The 19593-nt window shown below is 41.4% G+C and overlaps 1 protein-coding gene and 1 pseudogene across 3 annotated transcripts in view; both read left to right on the forward strand.

Moving 5' to 3' along the window:
- Nucleotides 1-19593, forward strand: part of RBFOX1 (RNA binding fox-1 homolog 1) — a 2479284-nt gene that overhangs the window by 25794 nt on the left and 2433897 nt on the right. The gene's annotated exons all lie outside the window — the stretch shown is intronic.
- Nucleotides 988-6614, forward strand: LOC129394255 (small ribosomal subunit protein eS1-like; annotated as a pseudogene).

Genomic DNA, 19593 nt, shown 5'->3' on the forward strand with positions numbered 1-19593 from the left:
CTACAGTGTGGGAAGTCTGTAAAGACCAGGTTATTTTATCAGCTCCTAACACCCCTTTATAGGAGCTTAGCCAAGACTTGGACTATTTCAGTCTTTCCCATTCCACATTCCATGGACTCTTGAAGAGACATTGATAAAACGGTACAGCCATGAACCACCCTAACTCAATCCTAGTGGTAGAACCACCCTTTTACTGCAGAATGAGCTTCTTGCTACAGTGATACTTGAACCCCTTAGATATATTCTGTACTAATTATATTAAAACATGACCAATGCTTTTGCTTTGTTGTCCCCCAAATTAAACACCTTAATCATGAGAACCCAGAGAATTGGATTTAGTGTGACTGATTCCCAACTATGAGTAAGAACATAATTAGATTATATTTTTCTCCAGTTCAAATAAAAGAAAATTGACAATAAAATGCTGATCAATATGTGTAGCTCAGGAGGTAGAGCTTGCTTTGAGATGCAGAAGTGTTTGTTTTTTTTAGATCTATATTCTTGAGTAAAGCAAAAATCCATCTCTCTTTCCTAGAGGGGAAGACTTTCAGAGCTGGGCTTGGCAACAGCCTGCCTATCAGAGGCTGAATTAAACAAATAGGTACCTCTCTGGAGTGAATGGTGCATTTCTCCTTTTCGGGGGACTGTGCTTTTATGGTGGAGTTTGCTTTTTGTCTTGGTCTCCGGATGTGTGTATCTGTGGGTGGATGTCTGCATGTAAAGGGCAGTGTATACCTGTGTGGGTGTGTACAAAATTCCCATGTGAATCTCAGCTTTGTGGGGATCTCCGGGTCTTGAGCCCAGCAGATGCCGTTTGAAGAAAAATCCCTTGAAAATGAGACAGAAAGAATGGAAACCAAATCCTAGCTCTAAAGGCACCAGGCTGATTAAAAAAAAACTGTGGATTTTCTTTGTCTCCAAATGACATTTCTGTTCCCTATGAAATGATTAGAATGAAAGAGATGCTGAGCACGAAAGAGCAGATACTGTGTGATTGTGTGTATGTCAGGGTTTCAGCTGTGACACTGCTGACATTTTGGCTCAGCAGTTTCTCTGTTGTATGTATGGGGGTTCCCTGTGCATTTTAGAATGTTGAGTGGCATCCCTGGACTCACTGGATGCAGTAACACAACTCCCCCCAAGTAGAGACAACCCCCAGTGTCCAGTGTCCCCAGATATTGCCTGATGTCCCCAGGGGGCAAAATAGTCCCCATCTGAGAACTGCTGCTCTCATAAAGGACAATGTCAGGTGAAATAGGTGGAGGTTGTTGGTAGTCAGGGGTTAGGAGAGATGGAAGAGACCCCAGGAATATCCTGCAAGGGGCTGTAATGTTCTGTTTCTTGAACTGGGTGTTGGTAATATGGAGATGTTCAGTTTTTTTTTTTTTTTTTGAGGCAGGATCTTGCTCTGTCACCCAGGCTGGAGCACAGTGGCACCATCATGGCTCACTGCAGCCTCTGCCTCCTGGGCTGAAGGAGTCCTCCCACCTTAGCCCTCCCGAGTAGCTGGGACTACAGGCATGTGCCACCACTCTTGCCTAGTTTTTGTATTTATTTATTTTTTGCAGAGAGGGGGGTCTCACTATGTTGCCCAGGCTGGTCTCGAGCTGTTGGACTCAAGCAATCTGCTCACCTCGGCCTCCCAAAGTGCTGGGATGACAGGCATGAGCCACTGCGCCTGGCCAGTATGTTCAGTTTGTAAGGAAAGTACTGTGTTGACCTCTTCTATGTGCACATTTCTTTAAGTAATAATTCAATAAAGCATTTAGAAAAATTGGTCATAATAGGAATGATTTGTAGAGTGATTGGCATGAAAGCTGATCACCTTAATTTGAACTACTCTGAAATGAGCACCAGGGGCCACCGAGAGAAGCCTTGCAAGGTGTCATAGCCAAGGAGAGGAGTGTGTTGTGTACATCTCTGCATAAAGGATTTGCTGGTTACATGGAAGGATGAAGCCTCCTTCTGAGGACACAGGCAGCAAAGCAAGTGGAAGCCCAAAGCATTGAGCTTTCCAAATGGACTTTGCTAAAATCTTGTGGATGACTCATGCTCTTAACATACACCCATGTACATATTGTCCATATAAACATTAATTCTGTAACAAGGCCCACACATAAGGGTTTTTTTTTCTTTTGAGACAGTCTTGCTTTATTGCCCAGGCTAGAGTACAGTGTCATAATCTTGACTCACTGCAACCTCCGCCTCCTGGGTTCAAGCAATGCTTGTGCCTCAGCCCCCTGAGCAGCTGGGACTACAGGTGCACACCACCATGCCTGGCTAATTTTTGTGTTTTTAGTAGAGACGGGGTTTCACCATGTTGGGCAGGCTGGTCTCAAACTCCTGGCCTGAAGTGATCTGCCCACCGCAGCCTCCTAAAGTGTTTGGGTCACACGTGTGAGCCACTGTGCCTGGGCCTACACATAAGGTTTGAGTTGAGATAGGGAAACTCTGGCAAGATTGAGTAATTTGGCCACAGTCTCTGGGAAATATGCACAATTTCTGGAATCTTCTCTAATTTCAGAGTTCCCACTTTCTATCTGTCTCCTGTTTATTCAACAAACTTGTATGGAACCACAGTGTGTCAGAAGTTGCCAGGTGTGGAGGATAAAAAGATGACTGAGGTCAGGCATGGTGGCTCATGCCTGTAATCCCAGCACTTTGGGAGGCCAAGGCAGGCGGATCACTTGAGGTCAGGAGTTTGAGCACAGCCTGGCCAACATAATGAAACATCTCTACTAAAAATACAAAAATTAGCTGGGCATGGTGGCACACACATGTAGTCCCAGCTACTTGGGAAGCTGAGGCAGGAGAATCGCTTGAACCCAGGAGGCAGATGTTGCAGTGAGCTGAGATCACACCGCTGCATTCCAGCCTGGGAGACAGAGTGAGATTCCATGTCAAAAAAAAAAAAAAAAAAAAAAGATGACTGGCATACAGACTCCATCAGAGTTGACTCTAACACAAATTTGGTAAGAGCCCAAGGTCTGGCTGGGCAAGCACCTTGATCGGCTTCATCCTGCAGCCTCTACTAGAATGAAGAACACTTCTTTCTTTACCCATGAAAATGTTTTGTGCTTAGTACTTACAAGTGCAATTTGTTAATTCTGCAAAATTTGCCGTATAACTGTGCCTGGATTCTTAGCATTTTTTGTTTGAGAGATTCCTCAGCACATCATCTTTGGAGTATGTGGAATTGGAAATTTACTTAGAGTCAACAACAAGTACAGGAAAGTCAGTTCTTAGTCAAGAGTTAGGATTTCAAAGACAGTGGATAAAATAAAAAATCGAGTACAGTCAAGATTATACGTGCAAATCCCCTCATCATTCATAAAGTTTAGCAGTCAGTGTTACTGTGGCTCACCAGGTCCAATCCACACTTCTTCCTCCACGATTGGAGCAGAGGGTGATTTTTTTAATGAGCAACTGATGAAGTCATTTAGAGGCCATTTGCACTGGGAGCCATGTGCACTAGAGACCAGTCAATGTGCCCTCATGGCACCATTTCTGCCTCTCTCCGTCTTTGTTCTTGCCGAGTACCCATAGTTCATTTTCCATAGATTAAAAGAGCCCAAGTTGGGCCTATACCTGGGAGTACAATTACTGGGTCATTTGGTAACTCTATGTAGAATTGTTTGGGAAGTTGTTAAACTGTTTCTCACAGTGGCTGCACCATTTTAACTCCCACCAGCAGTGTATGAAGGTTCTAGTTTCTCTGCATCCTAACCAATACTTGTTTTTTTCTCTTTTTTTTTTTTTTTTTTGAGACGAAGTCTTGCTCTGTCGCCCAGGCTGGAGTGCAGTGGCACAATCTCAGCTCACTGCAACCTCTGCCTCCCAGATTCAAGTTACTCTCCTGCCTCAGCTTCCCGCGTAGCTGGGATTATAGGCACCTGCCACCATGCCTGGCTAATTTTTGTCTTTTTTTAGTAGAGATAGGGTTTCACCATGTTGACCAGGCTGGTCTCAAACTCCTGGCCTCAGGTGATACACCCACCTTGGTCTCCCAAAGTGCTGGGGTTACAGGCATGAGCCACCGCACCAGGCCAATTTTCTGTATCTTCAATTCCAGCCATCCTTATGGGTATGATGTGGTATCTCATTGTGGTTTTGATTTCTGTTTCCCTGATGATGAATTTCATTGAGCATCTTTTCATGTGCTTATTGGCCACTTATATGTCTTCCTTGGAGATGTGCCGTATTTTCATATTCAAAAATGAAAGCACAGGTCCACACAAAAACTTGTACATGAATAATTACAGTAGCATCACTCCTAATAACCCAAAGAGGGAGTTAATCCAAATGCCCATCACCAGATGAAGAGATACACGGAACGTTGTCTACCCACATGGTGGAATATTATTTGATCACAAAAAGGAGCAAAGCACATATGCTACAGCATGGATGAAGCTTCAAAACAGATGAAAGATCACATTCTACATGATTTCATTCAGATGGAAATCTATAGAAATAGGAAGTTGATTAGTGGTTGCTCAGGGTTGGTAGGGGCATGGGAGGATATGGGGTGTTAGCTAAAGGGTATGAGGTTTCTTTCTGAGGTGATGAAATGTTCTAAAATTGACTAGTAATGTTTGTGTATATCTCTGAATATATTAAAAACCATTGAAATGTAAAAAATGCAAAGAAAAACAGCCCAAGTTGCAATTTTATTCAACACTTGATTGTCTTTAAAAATAGATTCCAGGCTGGGCATGGTGGCTCACACCTGAAATCCCAGTGCTTTGGGAGGCTGCGGTGGGAGGATTGCTTGAGGCCAGGAGTTCCAGGCCAGCCTTGGCAACATGGCAAGACCCTGTCTCTACAAAAAAAGAAAAAATAAATAGCAGCTGGGTGCAGTGGCTCACACCTGTAATCCCAGCACTTTGGGAGACTGAGGTGGGCAGATCACTTGACATCAGGAGTTCAAGACCAGCCTGGCCAACATGGTGAAACCCTGTCTCTACCAAAAATATAAAATTTAGCCTTTTGGTACTCTGAGCAGCACCATGGCGGTTGTTAAGAACAAGTGCCTTATGAAAGGTGGCAAAAAGGGAGTTAAGAAGAAAATACTTGATCCATTTTCTAAGAAAGATCAGTATGATGTAAAAGCACCTGCTATGTTCAATGTAAGAAATATTGGAAAGACTTGGTCACCAGCACCCAAGGAACCCAAATTGCATCTGATGGTCTCAAGGGTCTTGTGTTTGAAGTGAGTCTTGCTGATGTGCAGAATGATGAAGTTGCATTTAGAAAATTCAAGCTGATTACTGAAGATGTTCAGGGCAAAAACTGCCTGACTAACTACTATGGCATGGGTCTTACCTGTGACAAAATATGTTCCATGGTTGAAAAATGTTCAACAATGATTGAAGCTCATGTTGATGTGAAGACTACCGATGGTTACTTCTTTCATCTGTTTTGTGTTGGTTTTACTAAAAAATGGAACAATCAGATACTGAAGACCTCTTATGCTCAGCACCAACAGTCTGCCAAATCCAGAAGAAGATGGTGGAAATCATGACCTGAGAGGTGCAGACAAATGACTTGAAAGAAGTGGTCAATAAATTGATTCCAGACAACATTGGAAAAGATGTAGAAAAGGCTTGCCAATTTATCCTCTCCATGATGTCTTCATTAGAAAAGTATAAATGCTGGAGAACCCTGGGTTTGAAAGGCATGGAGCTTCATGGTGAAGGTAGTAGTTCTGGAAAACCCACTAGGGACGAGACACATGCTGAAGTTGAATGAGCTGATGGGTATGAACCACCAGTCCAAGAATCTGTTTAAAGTTCAGACTTATAACAGTGGCAAATAAAAAGCCCTATTTGTGAAAAACAAACAATAAACAACAATGAAAAAAGCAAAATTAGTCTGGTGTGGTGGTGCATGCCTGTAATCCTAGCTACTCAGGAGGTTGAGGCATGAGAATCACTTGAACCCGGGAGACAGAGGTTGCAGTGAGCCAAGATTGCATCATTGCAGCCCAGCCTGGGCAACAGAGTGAGACTCTCTCCAAAAAGAAAAAAGAAAAAAAAAGTATCCGGGCTTGGTGGCATGTGCCTGTAGTCTCAGCTACTCTGAAGGCTGAGGTGGGAGGATGGCTTGAGGCCAGGAGTAATTTGAGCCTGCAGTGAACTATGATTGTGACACTGCACTCCAGCCTGGATTGTAGAAGAAGACCCTGTCTCTTATGCATACATACATACGCATACACATACATACATACCCAGGCTCTACCTCCGGTGATTCTGACTCAGTAGGGCTGGATATCCCCTAGGGATCCTGCTGTTCAGCCTGGTCTGGGATCCACTTTTCACTGGGAACTGAGACACTGGCTGTGAGCCTTTCTGTCCTGAGATGTAGAGGTCATGGCGATGCAGGTTCAAGCTTAAGGAGACCTGACTGTGCGTTAGGTATTGTGCTGAACATCATCTCTTACTCTCACAGCAACGTCCTTAGAAGGTCGATGATGTGTCCCTGCTCTACAGATGAGGAACTGAGCTTTCAGAGGAGTTTAGCTTGTTCAAAACTTATTCTTCCTATTGGAAACTTTGTACCCTTTGACCAGTGTCTCCTATCCCCTACCTTTCCTGCACCCCAGCCCCTGATAACCACTGTCCTACTCTCTATTTCTGGGAGTTCAACTTCTTTAGATTCCACATGTAAGTAAAATCATGCAGTATTTGTCTTTCTGTGCCTGGCTTATTTCACTTAACACAGTGTCTTTCAAGTTCGTCTATGTTGTTGGAAATGGCAGGATTTCTTCCTTTTTTAAGGGTTAATAGTATTCCGTTGTGTGTATATAGTACATTTTCTTTATCCTTTCATCCACTGATGGACACTCAGGTTGATTCTATATCTTGGGTATTGTGAATAGTGCTGCAGTGAACATCGGAATGTAGAGATCCCTTCAACATATTGACTTCAGTTTTTTCTTGGTCTATACCCAGAAGTTGGGTTGCTGGATTATATGCTTTGAAATCTATAGCACAGCAGCGTGACTATAGTCAATAATAATGTATCTTTCAAAATAACTAAGAGGGTACATTTCAAATGTCTCATCATAAAAATTTTCAGTAAATTAGGGGATGGACATGTTAATTAGTTTGATCTAATCATTCCACATTGTATACACATATCAAAACATCACATAAATGTGTACAATTATGATTTGTCAATTAAAATAACGTTAGTTAAAAAAATAAGTAACTTGTTCAAAGCCCCAGTTGGGATTGATGGAACTGGAACATGCACCAAGGCTGTTGCTCTCAGGCCCACAGAGTCCTTGGTCCACGAATGTTGAAGCCCTACCTGAGATTTCTACTGAGATCAGTGTAGGGATTCAATATCTCAGAATCGTCCTATCCTCCAGGGCCCACAAGTTCATGACTGCTGCCTCTACCGCGACCCCACTGACCTGAAATGTGGCCCCTGCTTTCATTTCCGGGAGCATACAACACTTACACCAAGCATTGATGGGTTTTGTTGACTTCATTTGAGATGTGGGGCCATGGAAAGGTTCCCATGATCCTTGCTTGGTGTTGGCCAACTCATTGACTTCTCTCCTTTGACGTCACCCTTCCCTTTTCTGCTCACCTCCTCTGTCATGGATTGCTCTGGGAATTCTGAGCCCTGGTTCCTTTATTTTGCAGATAACCTTCACTCTTCTCTGCAACGCATCCCAAAAGTATGTAGTTGAGCTGACTGCAAGGTGCTTGAGATGCAAGAGACTCCACAAATGGGATTCAGCCTCTGGAAAGTCGTGGTAGTTCCAGATTTATGTGGATGTTACTTTGTTTTTCCCTATAAAATCTATTCTTTAAACTGTCAAACTCTTGACTCCTGGATGCAGTCCTTTGCTGGTGGCAGTGGGCTGGGTACTGCCACCGGGGAGAAATGCTGCCCACTAAGAGAAAGAGAAGCTGCTTCTGTTTAAGAGGCAGAGGGAGGTTTCCAGTGCCAGCTTGTTTGGAGGTGAAATGGCTGTTGTATTAAAATTGCCCAAACTTGGGCTGGTGCCTTGTGTGTTTAGAGCTCAAAGCCACGATTGCTTTCATTTTTTTTTTTTTTTGGTGGTCGGTTTTCCATCCTTTTGCTTGGCAGGTTTCTGCTAATAGCTTCAACCTCAAGAGTCCCATTATACAGACACTAATAGCACCTACTATGTGTCAGTCTTTAGTACCTGCTATGTGCCAGGCATTGGAGATAATATAATGATGAACAAGATAAACATGGCACTTGGAAAAGAGAGTCTAGTTCCCACTCTCAGCCCACCCCTAAGAGAGGCCAGAATTGGGCTTCCAAAGATCTCAGATGCCCTTGCATCACCTCCATGAAGAGGGCAGGTGAAGCTTTGGTGTCTGAAGAGAATTTGGCTGGACAATCCCCAAGGTTTGGAACGATGGGAAGGAGCTGCCATCTGTGTTTAAGGTGAAAAGCGGGGGAGTCGTGGATATCAGAGGAAGCCAAGATGAAGAGAAGGTTTTTGTGAGTTCCCATGCATAGTGGAGACCTGTTATAGTGAGGGTCCCTGGGGCTGAGCCTGTGGGTCAGTGGAATGATGCTGTGAGGAGGGTCTTGTTATAGCAGATGGCCCAAAAAAGGCTGATGGATCATGAGCAGCTGGAAGAATGGAGAGTTCGGGGGATGTAATTCCTACCTGGCTTTCCAACAGTGTGTAAGCCCAGAATTCTTACATAAGCCAATGGAGAAGGGAAAGGAATGCTGGTAATGACAAGATTGAATTCCCCACCTGCCAGGCATCCAGGGACTCGAGCAGATTTAACTGAAGTTACAGAAATAGGAATGTGACATTTCCTACATCCGGGTGTGCTGGAGGAAAATGTATTCCCTCTCAGGTTTGTGGGGAAGGAGAATGCTAACAGACAAGACTGCAGGTTTTCGCTCTTAAACCTGGTACCTAGAAATGCATTTTCTACTGGATGCAGACAGAAGCTCCATATAGACATATCCATCGCTGCATCTCTCACGCCTTGTGTTCTTCCTAATTTTCCCTTTTTAACCCACAGAAGAAGAAGGTTCCAGCATCACTTCTGGCCTCTCAAGAGTGAGTTAGGTGTTCAGGTGGGGTTGCTTATGCCTGTAATCTCAGTCCTTTGGGAGGCCGAGGTGGGCAGATCACTTGAGGCCAGGAATTCGAGACCAACTTGGCCAACATGGTGAAACCGTTTGTCTACTAAAAATACAAAAATTAGCCAGGCGTGGTCGTGGGTGCCTGTAGTCCCAGCTACTCTGGAGGCTGAGGCATGAGATTCGCTTGAACCCAGGGGGCGGAGGTTGGAGTGAGCCAAGATTGCACCACTGCACCCTAGCCTGCGTGATAGAGCGAGACTGGGTCTCAAAACTAAACAAAACAAAAACAAAGGAGAGTGAGTTAGGATGAAAGCTTCCAAGTCTCTCTGCCCCTTTCATACGTCTCCTCCCTGGTGAGCAGAAGAGTTGGCTTTATTGGCAAGACTGAGGAAATGCTGACTGTATTTCTGCCATGTTCACTTATTAGTGGATGGGTTATTTTGCCTAGACTATGGCCGCAGGAGCCACCTCTCAGTCCCTTGCATAGGCACCAGGCTTTTTTAGGGCAAGCAGGACAGGTAAGATCTGTCTCTGGCAGAGCCAGCCAGGTCTCCTTACCCTCTGTTTCCCTTTCTGCCTGTGACTGAATGGGCATGTCAGGGTCTAGTAGGGGATCCAGGAGGAGGAAGCCTCATTAACTTCTATTCTGCAGCAATTGATGGCCACCCAACTTGAACAGTAGGGGCTTATCACCTCATGTACTAAGACCGGAGATAGCTGATGCCAAGGTTGGGTAAATTAGTAGCTTGAGATGTTAGGTTCTTCATTTGAGGTTCCTATGCTGCTATTGCCTTCTGCTTTTGGTCACAGAGGCTGCCACAATCCGCCTGTCAAGTCCTCATGTGACAATATCCAGAGACAGCAAGGAAGAGGTACAGTGTATTCCTGCATGTTTCTTAAAAATTTTTTTTGATAGAGAATAATTGTACACATTTATGGGGTCCATGTGAGATTTTGGTACATTTGTGCAATGAGTAATGATCAAATCAGGGTCTTTGGGATATTGATCACCTCAAACATTGATCATTTCTTTGTGTTGGGAATATTTCAAAGCTTATTGCTATTTAAAAATATACAATAAATTCATTTATCAGGATACAAAATCTATGTACACAAATCAGTAGCAGTGCTATACACCAACAGCAACCAGGCTGAGAATCAAATCAAAACCTTTTATAATAGCTGTAAAAATAAAATACTTAGGAATATACCTAACCAAGGAGGTGAAATACCCCTACAAGGAAAACTACAAAACACTGCTGAAAGAAATCATAGATGACACAAACAAATGGAAACACATTCCATGCTCATGGATGGGTAGACTCACTATTGTGAAAATGACCATACTTCCAAAAGCAGTTTACAAATTCAATGCAATTCCTATCAAAATACCATCATCATTCTTTATAGAACTAGAAAAAACAATACCAAAATTCATCTGGAAGTATAAAAGAGTCTGCATAGCCAAAGCAAAACTAAGCAAAAAGAACCAATCTAGAGGCATCACATTACCCAACTTCAAACTATATTACAAGGCTATAGTGACCAAAACAGCATGGTGCTGGTATAAAAATAGGCACATGACCAATGGAACAGAGTAGAGAACCCAGAAATAAAGTCCAATAATTAATAGCCAGCTGATCTTAGACAAAGTAAACAAAAGCAAAGTAAGGAAAGTACACCCTATTCAACAAATAGTGCTGGGATAATTGGCAAGCCACATGTAAAAGAATAAAACTGGATCCTCATTTCTCACCTTATACAAAAATCAACACAAGATGGATCAAAGACTTAAATCTACAGTCTGAAACCATAAAAATTCTTGAAGATAACATTGGAAAACGTTTCTACACATTGGCTTAGGCAAAGAGTTCATAACCAAGAACCTAAAAGCAAATGCAATGAAAACAAAGATAAATAGATGGGACTTAATTAAACTAAAGGCCTCCTGCACAGCAAAGGAAATAATCAGCAGAGTAAACAGATCACCCAGAGAGTGGGAGAAAATTTTCACAAACTGCATCTGACAAAGGACTAATGTCCAGAATCTACAGGGAACTCTAATCAGCAAGAAAAAAATAGTCCCATCAAAAAGTGTGCCAAGGACATGAATAGGCAATTCCCAAAAGAAGATATACAAATGGCCAACAAACATATGAAAAAATGCTCAACATCACTAATTATCAGGGAAATGCAAATCAAAACCACAATGCAATACCATGTGTAAAATAAAGAAAAATAGGGCCAGGCGCCGTGGCTCACGCGTGTAATCCCAGTACTTTGGGAGGCCGAGGCGGGAGGATCACGAGGTCAGGAGTTTGAGACCAGCCTGACTAACATGGTGAAACCTCGTCTCTACTGAAAATACAAAAATTAGCCGGGCATGGTGGCGGTTGCCTGTAATCCCAGCTACTCAGGCGGCTGAGACAGGAGAATTGCTTGAACCTGGGATGCAAGGTTGCAGTGAGCTGATATACTCCAGCCTGTGTGACAGAGTGAGACTTCATCTCAAAACAACAACAACAAAAAGCAAAAATTGATGTTGGCATGGACGTGAAAGAGAACGCTTTTACACTGATGGTGGGAATGTAAGCTAGTACCACCACTATGGAAAGCAGTATGGAGATTCCTTAAAGAACTAAAAGTACGCCTACCATTTGATCCAGCAATCCCACTACTAGGTATCTACCCAGAGAAAAGGAAGTCATCATATGAAAAAGACACTTTTGCACACATGTTTACATCAGCAAAATTCACATTTGCAAAACTATAGAACCAGCCCAAATGCCCATCAGTCAATTAGTGGATAAAGAAAGAAAATGTGATATATATATATATATATATATATATATATATATATATATATATATACCATAGAATACTACTTAGCCTTAAAAAGGAATGAAATAATGGCATTCATAGCAACCTGGATGGAGTTGGAGAGCATTATTCTGAATGAAGTAACTCAGGAATGGAAAAACAAACATTGCATGTTCTCACTCATAAGTGGGAGCTAAGCTATGATGATGCAAAGGGACGAGAATGAAACAGTGGACTTTGGGGGCTCAGGTGGAAGTGGGAGGGGGTGAGAGATAAAAGACTATATACATTGGGTAAACTGCTCTGGCGATGGGTGTGCCAAAATTTCAGAGATCACCACTGAAGAACTTATCCATGTAACAAAATACCACCTGTTCCCTAAAAACTATTGAAATAAAAAAAAGCAATATACAATAAATTGTTATAGTCACTTTCTATGATATTAAACACTAGATCTTATTCCTTCTATTGTATATTTTTATACCCATTAATCAACCTCTTTTCAAACCCCTCCTCTTCCCAGCCTCTGGTAACTATCATTCTACTCTTTATCTCCATGACATCAATTTTATATAGCTCCAGGGCACACAAGTCCATAACTGCGGTCTCTATCCCTGACCCTATTGACCTGATACATGGCCCCCGCTTTGATTTCCAGGAGCCTAAGCTGCTCATATAAGTGAGAACATGCAATAGTTTTCTCTCTGTGCGTGGCCTAGTTCACCTGACATTATGACCTTTAGTTCCATCCATTTCGCTGAAAATGACAGGATTTCATTCTTTTTTATGGCTGAATAGTATTCTATTGTGCGTATATTCCCATTTTCTTTATCCATTCATCCATTGATTGACACTTAGATTGATTCCATATCTTGGCTATTGTAAATAGTGCTGCAGTAAATATGGGGGTACAGGTATCCTGTTGATACACTGATATCCTTTTTTTTGGATATATACCCAGGAGTGGGATTGCTGGATCATATGGTAGATCTGTTCTTAGTTTTTTGAGAAATCTCTGTGCTTTTTAAAATAATGGCTGTACTAATTTACATTGCCACCAACAATATACAGTAATTTTCTTTTCTTCAGATAGTTGCCAGCATTTGTTGTGCTTTGTCTTTTTAATAATAGCCATTCTAACAAGTGTGAGATGATATCTCTTTGTGGTTTTGATTTGCATTTCTGTGATGATTAGTGATGTTGAATATTTTTTCATAAACTTGGTGATTTGTGTATCTTCTTCTGAGTAATGTCTGTTTATTTTTTGATAGTTTCTTTTGCTGTGCAGAAGCTCTTTCATTTAATTAGATCCCATTTGTCAATTTTTGCTTTTGTGGCAATTGCATTTGGCATCTTCACCATGAACTCTTTGCCCATCACTATGTACCGGATGGTATTGCCTAGGTTGTCTTCCAGCGTTTTTATAGTTAAGGTTTTACATTTAAGTCTTTCAGCCATCTTGAGTTAATTTTTATATATGGTGTAAGGGAGGGGTGTTGTCTTTTCACTCTGTTGATTGTTTTCTTTGATATGCAGAAGGTATTTAGTTTAATATAATCCCATTTGTTTGATTTTGTTGCTTGTACTTTTTAAGTGTTAGCCATACAATCTTTGTTCTCAAGAGTTTCTCCTGTGTTTACTTCTAGTAGTTTCATAGTTGTGGCTGTTACGTTTAAGTCTTTAATCGATTTTGAGTTTATTTTTGTAAGTGATGAGAGATAATGGTCTAGTTTTATTCTTCTGTATTTGGATATCTAGTTTTCCTGGCACCATTTAATGAAGAGGGTGTCCTTTATTCAATGTATGTTCTTGACACCTTTCTTGAAAATCAGTTAGCTGTAAATACGTGCATTCATTTCTGGGTTCTTTGGTCTGTTTCCTTTGTTTTTGTGTCTGTTTTAATACCAATACACACTGTTTTGGTTACTATAGCTTTGAAGTATATTTTTAAATCAGGTAGTGTGAGGCTTCTAGCTTTGTTCTTTTTGCTCAGTATTGCTTTGGCTATTTGGTGTGTTCTGTGGTTCCATATGAATTTCAGGGTTTTTTTTCCTGTTTCTGTGAAGAATATAATTGATAGGAATTATATTGAATCTCTAGATTCCTTCGGGTAGTATGGTCATTTTAACAATATTAGTTATTCCAACCCATGGGCATGAGATGCTTTTCCATTTGTTTGTGTCCTTCTCAATTTATTTTATCAATGTTTTGTGGTTTTCATTGTAGAGGTTTTTTGTTTTTGTTTTTGTTTTCCCATCCTTGGTTAAGTTTATTCCTAGGTATTTTATTTTTGTAGCTATTGTAAATAGAATTTCTTCCTTGATTTCTTTTTTAGCTAGTTTGTTAGTGGTATATAGAAACATTACTGATTTTTGTATGTTGATTTTGTGTCCTGAAGCTTTACTGAATTATACGTCCGTTTTTTTTAAAATTATTTTTTATTTTTTATTTTTTGAGATAGAGTCTCACTCTGTTGCCCAGGCTGGAGTGCAGTGGTGCAAAATTGGCTCACTGCAACCTCCACCTCTTGGGTTCAAGCGATTCTCCTGCTTCAGCCTCCCAGGTAGCTGGGATTACAGGCACCTACCACCATGCCTGGCTAATTGTTGTATTTTTAGTAGAGACAGGGTTTCACCATGTTCGCCAGGCTGGTCTCAAACTCCCAACCTCAGGTGATCCACCCACCTTGGCTTCCCAAAGTGCCGGGATTACAGGCATGAGCCACCATGCCCAGCCTAATTTATCCGTTTTAAGAGTTTTTTTGGTGGAGTCTTCAGGTTTTTCTGTTTACGAGTGTAAGATTATGTCATCTGCAAAGTGAGACAATTTGACTTCCTTTTGTCCAGTTTGGATGCCTTTTATTTCTTTATCTTGTCTGATCACTCTGGCTTAGATGTCCCATACTGTGTTGAATAGGAGTGGTGAAAGTGGGTATCCTTGTCTTGTTCCAGTTCTTAGAGGAAAGGCTTTTCAATTTTTCCCAGTGAGTAGGATGTTAGCTGTAGATTTGTCATATATGCCTTTTCTTATGTTGAAGTGTTCCTTGTATGCCTGATTTGTTGAGAGTTTTCATCACGAAGGAATGGTAAGTTTTACTGAGTGATTTTTCTGCACCTGCTGAGATGATCAGATAGTTTTTGCCTTTCATCTTGTTGATGTGATGTATCACATGTATTGATTTGTGTATGTTTAGCCATCTTTGCATTCCTGGGATAAATCCCACTTGATCATGGTATATTATCTTTTTCATTCATCATTAGATTCGGCTTAGTAGTATTATGCTGAGAATTTTTCCATCTGTGTGCATTAGGAATATTGGCCTGTAGTCTTCTCTTTTTGTTGTGTCCTTGTCTTGTTTGGATATCAGGGTAGTGCTGGCCTTATACAATGAGTTAGGAAGAATTCCCTCCTCTTCAATTTTTGGGAATAGTTTGAGAAGAATTGGTGTTTGTTTTTCTTTATAAATTGGGTAGACATCAGCATAAAAGCTTAGTCTAGGGCTTTTCTCTTTTGGGAGACTTTTTGTTACTGATCCAAACCTGCTATTCATTTTGGGTCAGTTTAGGTTTTCTGTTTCTTCCTAGTTCAATATTGGTAGCCTGTGTATGTCTGGGAATTTATCCCTTTCCTCTAGGTTTTCCAATTTGTTAGCATATGGTTGTTCATAATAGCCTCTAATGATCCTTTTTATTTCTTTGGTAATAGTTGTAATGTCTCCTTTTTCATTTCTGATTGTATTTATTTGGGTCTCCTTTCTTTCTTTTTTTTTTTTTGGTTAGCCTCACTAGTGGTTTATCAATTTTGTTTAACTTTTCAAAAAACCAACTTTTATCTTGTTGATTGTTTGCATTTGGTTCTGCTATGTTATTTATTATTTTTTCTTTCTAGTAATTGTGTATTTGGTTTGTTCTTGCTCTTTGAGTTCCTTGAGGTGCATCATTAGGTTGTTTATTTGAAATCTTTCTACTTTTTTGGTGTAGGCATTTATTGCTATAAACTTCCCTCCTAGTACTGCTTTTGCTGTGTGCCATAGGTTTTGCATGATGTGTTTCCATTTTCTGTTTAAAAAATTTTTTTGATTTCCATCTTAATTTCTTCATTGATGCAAAGATCATTCAATAGCATGTTTAATGTCCATGTATTTGTACAGTTTCCAAATTTCTTCTTGTTATTGGTTTCAAGTTTTATTCCATTGTGGTCTGAGAAGATACTTGATGATTTTAATTTTTAAAATTTTGTTGAACCTTGTTTTGTGTCCTAACATATGGTCTATCCTGGAGAATGTTGCATGTGTTGATGAGATGATTGTGTATTCTGCTGCTGCTGGATGAAATATTCTGAAAATATCTGTTAGGTCCATTTGGTCTAAAGTGCAGCTTAAATCTAATGTTTCTTTGTTGATTTTATATCTAGATGAACTGTCCAATGCTGAGAGTAGGATATTGAAGTGCTCAACTATCATTATATTGGTCTCTATCTCTCCCTCTAGATTTAATAATATTTGCTATGTGTGTCTGTATGCTCTTATGTTGGTTGCATGCATATTTAGAATTGTTATATTTTGTTGCTGAATTGATCCCTTTATTACCACATAATGACCTTCTTTGTCCTTTTTACAGTTTTTGACTTAGTCTGTTTTATCTGATGTAAGTTTAGCTACTCCTGATTACTTTTGATTTCTGTTTGTGTGGTATATCTTTTTCAGTCCCTTCACTTTCAGTCTGTGTGTGTCTTTACAGGTGAAGTGAGTTTCTTGTAGATGTTGTTGGATCATTTTTTATCTGTTAAGCCTGTCTCTATCTTTTAGGTAGGTAATTTAACCCATATTCGAAGTTATTATTGATAGGTGAGGACTTATTCCTGTCATTTTGTTCATTGTTTTCTGGTTATTTTGTATATCCTTTTGATATGGTTTGGCTGTGTCCCCACTCAGATCTCATCTTGAATTCCCATGTGTTGTGGGAGGGACCCTGTGGGAAGTAGTTGAAATGTGGCAGCAGGTCTTTACCATGGTATTCTTTTGATAGTGAATCAGTCTCATGAGATCTGATGGTTTTAAAAGGAGGAGTTTCCCTGCTCAAGCTCTCTCTTTGCCTGCTGCCATCCCTGTAAGATGTGACTTGCCTCTCCTTGACTTCTGCAATGATTTTGAAGCCTCCCCAGCAATGTAGAACTGTAAGTCCATTAAACCTTTTTCTTTTGTAAATTTCCCAGTCTTGAATGTGTCTTTATCAGCTGTGTGAAAATGGACTAATACAGTAAATTGGTACCAGAAGTGGGGTGTCGCTAAAAGATACCTGAATACGTGGAAGTGACTTTGGAACTGGGAAACAGGCAGAGGTTGGAACAGTTTGGAGGGCTCAGAAGGAGACAGGAAAATGTGGGAAAATTTGGAAGAAATTTCCTAGAGGCTTGCCCAAAATGCTGATAGTTATATGGACAATAAAGTCTAGGCTGAGGTTGTGTCAGATGGAAATGAGGAACTTGTCAGGAACTGGCACAAAGGTGACTCCTATTATGTTTTAGCAAAGAGACTGGTGGCATTTTGTCCCTGCTGTAGAGATTTGTGGAATTTTGAACTTGAGAGAGATGATTTAGGGTATCTGGTAGAAGAAATTTCTAAGCAGCAAAGCATTCAAGACATGACTTGGGTGCTGTTAAAGGCACTCAGTTTTATAAGGGAAGCAGAGCATAAAAGTTTGGAAAATTTGCAGCCTGACAATACAATAGAAAAGAAAATCCCATTTTCTCAAGAAAAATTCGATCTGGTTGCAGAAATTTGTTAAGTAAGGAGGAGCCAAATGTGAATCCCTGACAATGGGGAAAATGTCTCCAGGGCATGTCACAGGTCTTCATGGCAGCCCCACCCATCAAAGGCCCAGAGGCCTAGGAAGAAAAGATGGTTTTGTGGGCTGGAACCAGGGACCCCTACTGTGAGCAGCCTAGGGTGCCTGAGTCCTAGCCACTCCAGCTGCAGCTAAAAGGAGCCAAGATACAACGTAGGCTGTGACTTCAGAGGGTGCAAGTCCCAAGCCTTAGCAGCTTTCACATAGTGTTGAGCCTGTGGGTGCACAGAAGTCAAAAATTGAGGTTTGGGAACCGCTGCCTAGATTTCAGAAGATGTATGGAAATGCCTAGATGTCCAGGCAGGAGTTTGCTGCAGGGGCAGGGCACTCATGGAGAACCTCTACTAGGGCAGTGCAGAAGGGAAATGTGGGGTCGGAACCCCCGCATAGAGTCCCTACTGTGGCACCACCTAGTGGAGCTGTGAGAAGAGGGCCACCATCCTCCAGACCCAGAATGGTGGATTCACTGACAGCTTGTACTGTGTGCCTGGAAAAGCTGCAGACACTCAATGCCAACCCGTGAAAGGAGCCCCTCCTTTCACCTCCTGGTTTTATTCCAGGAGGGGGGTTATACCCTACAAAGCCACAGGAGTGGAGCTGTGGCCTTTATTCTCCCAAGGCCATGGGAGCCCACCTCTTACATCAGCATGACCTGCATGTGAGACATGGAGTCAAAGGAGATCATTTTGGAGCTTTGAGATTTTACTGCCCCACTGGATTTTGGGCTTGCATGGGGCCTGTAGCCCCTTTGTTTTGGCAATTTTCTCCCATTTGGAATGACTGTGTTTACCCAGTGCCTATACCCCCATTGTATCTAGGAAGTAACTAACTTGTTTTTGATTTTACATGCTCATAGGCGGAAGGGATTTGCCTTGTCTCACATGAGACTTTGGACTGTGGACTTCTCAGTTAATGCTGAACTGAGTTAAGACTTTGGGGGACTGTTGGGAAGGCATGATTGGTTTTAAAATGTGAGGACATGAGATTTGGGAGGGGCCAGGGGCAGAATGATATGGTTTGCTTGTGTCCCCACCCAAATCTCATCTTGAATTCCCACATGTTGTGGGAGGGACCTAGTGGGAAGTAATTGAGTCATGGGGGCATGTCTTTCCCATGCTGTTCTCATGATAGTGAATAAGTCTCACAAGATCTGATGGTTTTAAAAAGGGTAGTTTCCCTGCAGAAGCTCTCTCTTTGCCTGCTGCCATCCATGTGAGTCGTGAATTGCTTCTTCTTGCCTTCCACCATGATTTTGAGGCTTCCCCAGCTACGTGGAAATGTAAGTCCATTAAACCTCTTTCTTTTGTAAATTGCCCAGTCTCAGTCAGGTATGTCTTTATCAGCAGTGTGAAAAGAGACTAATACACCCGTGTTCCTTTTTTCCCTCATTATTTATGGTTGCAGTTTGGTGGTTTTCTTTAGCGGTGACATTTGAATCCTTTCTCCTTTGTGTGTCTGCTCTACCAGAGAGTTTTATACTTTCATGTATTTTCATGATGGTAGATATTGTTCTTTTGCTTCCCAATGTAGGACTCCCTTAAGCATTTCTTGTAGGACCACAACAAACAAGACACAAACAAACAGTCTTTTGCTTATCTGGGAAATATTTTTTTCTTTTTTTTTTTTTTTTTAGGCAATGGAGTCTCACTCTGTGACCCAGGCTGGAGTACAGTGGCATGATCATAGCTCACTGCAGCGTTGAACTCCTGGGTTCAAATGATCTTCCTGCCTCAGTCTTCTGATTCTCTGGAATTGTATATGTGAGCCACTGTGCCAGGCTCCTTCATTTTTGAAGGACAGCTTTGCTGGGTATAGTAGTTTTGGCTTAGATTTT

The sequence above is a fragment of the Pan paniscus genome, chromosome 18, assembly GCF_029289425.2.
Source record: "Pan paniscus chromosome 18, NHGRI_mPanPan1-v2.0_pri, whole genome shotgun sequence".
Classification (NCBI taxonomy): Eukaryota; Metazoa; Chordata; class Mammalia; order Primates; family Hominidae; genus Pan; species Pan paniscus.